Below are 4,752 nucleotides of genomic sequence, written 5' to 3' on the forward strand. Positions count from 1 at the left end.
TGTGACGCGGTATTCATGGGAGATTCATGAGATCCATATATCATGTCCGGACTTGAATTGGAACTAAAATCAATATCAATTATCTAAACTCGAACTGTGTTCTCAACAAGTCTTGTCCAGACTCAAACCATGACTAAAATCAATTATTTCTTTCAACTACTTTCATAATCCATGAAATGAATGAAAATTCATGACCATGATGATGAAATGAAGCTGCATACAACATATATGTTCAAAATCTCAAAATAAGAATCATCTCATAAACATAGTCTACAAGCCTCAGTATCAAGCCAAAAATCCAAATCTCAAATCACTATAAAGGTATAAACCATAATTCTGGTATCACAACAGTAACCTATCTCATATATTACTATAATTCACTAATTTACCCTACCCCTAGAATGTTTTACATGATAAGTGCCCACCAAGTTAAGTCTGAAGAAAGTTAAGTTATAACCTATCTCGAAGCTGAACCGCAAGCCATCAAAGATCACAAACTAGTTTTATCCTTTTGAATTACTTTACAATGTTTCTAACCTATCAAAAACAAGCTCAACACATGAGTATTGAGTACATTGATACCAATATTGCTATACTTTTATTTTGGGTCCAAAAAGTCAATTCCAAGCCTCCAAAGGCAAAATTAGAATTTTATGTAAAGTCAAGTTTATCAAAATTAAAGGAGTTTAAATATGAAATTTCATCAAAAAAGAGTTAAAATTGACCTTAAAATCATCAAATTATTATCATTTCTTAACTTTACCCAAAAACTCCTAAATTTTAAGTTGAAAATCTAGATTTGAAAATGAAATCATCAAATAATTATTAGGTAATGTGTAAAGTTAGTGTAAGAATCTTACTCAAAGAAGAATTGTTGAAAAACACTTTTTGAATATCCCAAAATGAGTTCTCAGGCTATAAAAAGTGAGTTATCGATTTTGCGTCCAAAATGAAATTTTTAAATCCATCCAGGTGTGTCACGCTACGAGTCTACTCTTGGGCGTGGTGGGCATCGGAAACTACTATTGGCCTGGCACATTCTTGACCTGGATACTTTCCTTTTTATTTTATGGAAATACTTTAATTCCAACATTCACTTAGCGTGTTTGAGATCACAAGATTAAAGAATATTTTTGTACATTTGACATAATTTTAATTTAAAACAACATAATTCAAAAGTTTTTTTATTTTTTTAAATACTGTATCAAGTCAAAACATGTAATTCTTTTTTTTGAATGAAGGAATTAATTTTAAATATAGTAAGATAGCTTTAAAATACTTAGAATCTAATAGTCAGCTGAAAATCAAATACCATCATCTGAAAAAAAATTAATGATCTAGTGAAGCCACTAAAACAACTAAACTGAATAAGTCTACTACTACAAGGCCCCAGGCTACCTTTATTTGAAATAAACCGGATCACTGAATTATTTAAGGCATAACTAGGTCCTCTAAATATGAAAAGTTAAAGACTCATCACAAGCCAAGAGTGAGAATTCTAACAGAGCAATTTGTTGTGGGCCTAAGTACCTCAATCTGCACCATGAAATAACGAAATGCCAAGCAATGTTAATTTATAAAATGTATGGTATATAAAGTAAAGAAACTGAATATAATTGAATACGATATCAAATAGATTATGAACTAAACATAAGTAAGATACATAACTCAAAACAAGAGATCAAGAGCAGAGATGTGACAGATGTGCCATTTAAATCTTTAATAAACTAAAAGTTTGAACTGTTAAAATCTGTGACACCTCGAATATTTGAACTATAATTTGAACCGCTCTACATACACAGTTAGACTGAAACCCAATGAATTTATTAGTATTCAGGTGTTAAGGTCAATCCTTATAGGTTTCAAAAGTGTATTAAATGTGAATTAAGGTTATAAGAAATCTTTAAGCATGAAGTTAGTTGACTATGTTTTTGTATATGTTCATTCAAGAGTCAACTTTAAACAAGAATTTCTCCTAGAATATATATATAGCTATATGATCCATTATCTTTCAAATTAAAAATTTTTGAGTTTTCTTTTCAACGCCACAAACTACGCATAAATTCGAGTCCCGAGTAAACGATTTTGTGCATTTTATTGAGCAATAGTCAGACAGGATTTTCCCGACTCAAAAACATCCATCTTATCTTAAAATAGTCTCAACTAATCTTATACTCAGAAATACTAATTTGAGATTCTCTTATTTCTCTAACTTCTCTCAAACACAAACTCAAAAAATTTAATCGAATTGAGTCCAATAAAGTCTAATTTCCTCCTTTTCGATCTCAAGTTCTTCAAATATTTTGAGGTATGTAAAACTACTATTTCTATATATTTATATGAATTTCGTTCTTCCTCTGTTCAAATTGATTTCACAATGAAGTTAGGGTTTGAGTAATTTCCAAATTCTTAAATTTAATGGAATTCTTCAGATGAAATTTATGATATTTCCATGGGTGGATTTCCTATTTTATGATTTCTTTAATCCATATAAATCATGTGACATATCATTCATGAATTCGAGAAATTATAGATCTTATGACTTCATAAAATTATGTAATGTATTAAATTTTTGAACATTGGGATATTGACTGAATGCCAAAATTTTAACATGAACCTTATGAACATCATCAAACCTCAACTTGAGAACTTTTTGCAATGATGAAATTCCGTGATCTTCGACATGGATTCTTTTGTTCTATTATTCAATTAAAATAGAAGGTGTTTTTCTTGCTTTGTTTTGATATGATGACTTGAATCCTTCCACTTCTAGTTATGTTCAATAATAAGAACACTTCAAAGTTGTTTAAAAATTTCATCATGCTATGAAATCATTAACTATGCTATAATGACTTGAATCTTTCAAAATTTTCCTACATCTTCATAATCTCCGTAAACTCCATAATGTCATGAAATTCCTCTCTTATGAACTACGGAATAATAATATGATATATATATATGACTTCTAGAACTACAAATGTCTTCAAGAATGTCTTCATGACCTTAAGATATAATCTCCGTAAGCTAAACTGAAAATGATATCAACATTTATATCTTATGAATCATGGCAACCTGAACTATGATACTACTTTCCATGAGTCCTCAATAATAACAATGAATGATAAATGCGTGACTTAATGAACCTAAGTTGGTTAAAACTCTCAGACATGAGCCCTAAAGTAGCTAAACTATGACTTGATCCTAAAAAGGCTAAATTATGAGCATAAGACTAATAAGGCTAAAACCTCAAATATAGACTAATAAGATAGTGTTATAAGCTTAAGAGAGTTAGTTGGCTGACTGAGAAGGTAAAAGTCTAGATGCCAAATGCCTGAAACTACATTTATCGACATTGGAAAGGGATCATTCTATAAATTGAATGACTCTTTTTCATGTCTCAAAAGGGATTAATTATGCATCCTTGATAGCAAATCATTTCATACCATGTCCTATGCCAGCAAGATGTAGGATGACTTAGCTGATCGAGCCAAAATCAGACTCTAAGCGCTCATATGGTGGTTTGCGTCGATTCACCACTTGCTCCAATAAATAATTAAAAGGATTAATTCACTTTACATTATCATTTATTACTTTAGCTTATATTTTTATCTCTTAAGCTTATCATTTCTAGGACTGTACTTATTTTATTTATATTTACATGCTTTATTATTTTCTTTATGTGGTTTTGCATGCTAATACATTCCACATATTAACCTTCTTAGACATTGGATTATTTTATGATGCATCTTTTGAGACGTACATTTTTCATTCGTGCAATTTTAGTTCCATTTATATTAGTTATTGGTGAGTCCTTCATCGTTTCAAAAGGTATTGTTTATACTTTATTGGACTAGTTCTAAGTTTATGTTAGGGTTTTATTCCTATTGACATTTATTCATGTGTTTAGAGGCTTTGTAGACAATAGTAGATGTCAAATTCAGTTATGTTCATTTTTATTCTTCTGTTTTGAAATTTTCGCAATTATGATTTAAGACTTCTATTAGTTAATAAAGCAAATGGATTTTTCTTCAGTCTATTACTCACGATTTTAAAATATTTCTTCCGAACTTATATATCGAAGGATGTTTATGATGTAAGATAAGTGGTTCCCCAGGGAAGTAATGATTTTGGTTCCTATTACTTTTGGCGCGTAGACTCAAATTCTGCAAATTTGATATCAGACACAGATATCAAGTGTTCTAGGATGTCAATGAAGTTGTGCATGTCTAATAAATTCTTACTTATGGATTGGTTGTGCACTACATTTATTAGGAGGTTATAGGGTTTTTGAGATATTTTCATTCTTTATATTGTGGATCAAACAATAGAGCTATATCGTAAGCAACTTATTCAAATTTATATATTGCTCAAATTCTTTCAACTACGCCTCATCTTCAAGGTGGTAGAAATTGTAAAACTCAAATCCTTATTGATGAGGTGCTCTCAAATACATTCAAGTCAAATCTAAAAGACTGCATAAGATTTGTGAGGATCCTATTAGTATATTTGAGTCTACCAATTCAAAAGTGCATACTCTTATCCATAGAAATTGTGCTTTAAAGCCATATTAAGATGTGCTCCCAGACCCCTTCTAGAAATTTATTTTAGATAAAACTCCTAAGGGATAAAGTGTGTATCTAGATACGTGGGGTAGTGTTTCCACCAAGGAGATATTGTGATTTGGGATATTTTGTGGTAATCCATAAGTATTATGATTCTAGAGCCAGAAATATGAAGTCAAAAGTATAGAAA

This window comes from Capsicum annuum, chromosome 3, assembly GCF_002878395.1.
Source record: "Capsicum annuum cultivar UCD-10X-F1 chromosome 3, UCD10Xv1.1, whole genome shotgun sequence".
Lineage (NCBI taxonomy): Eukaryota > Viridiplantae > Streptophyta > Magnoliopsida > Solanales > Solanaceae > Capsicum > Capsicum annuum.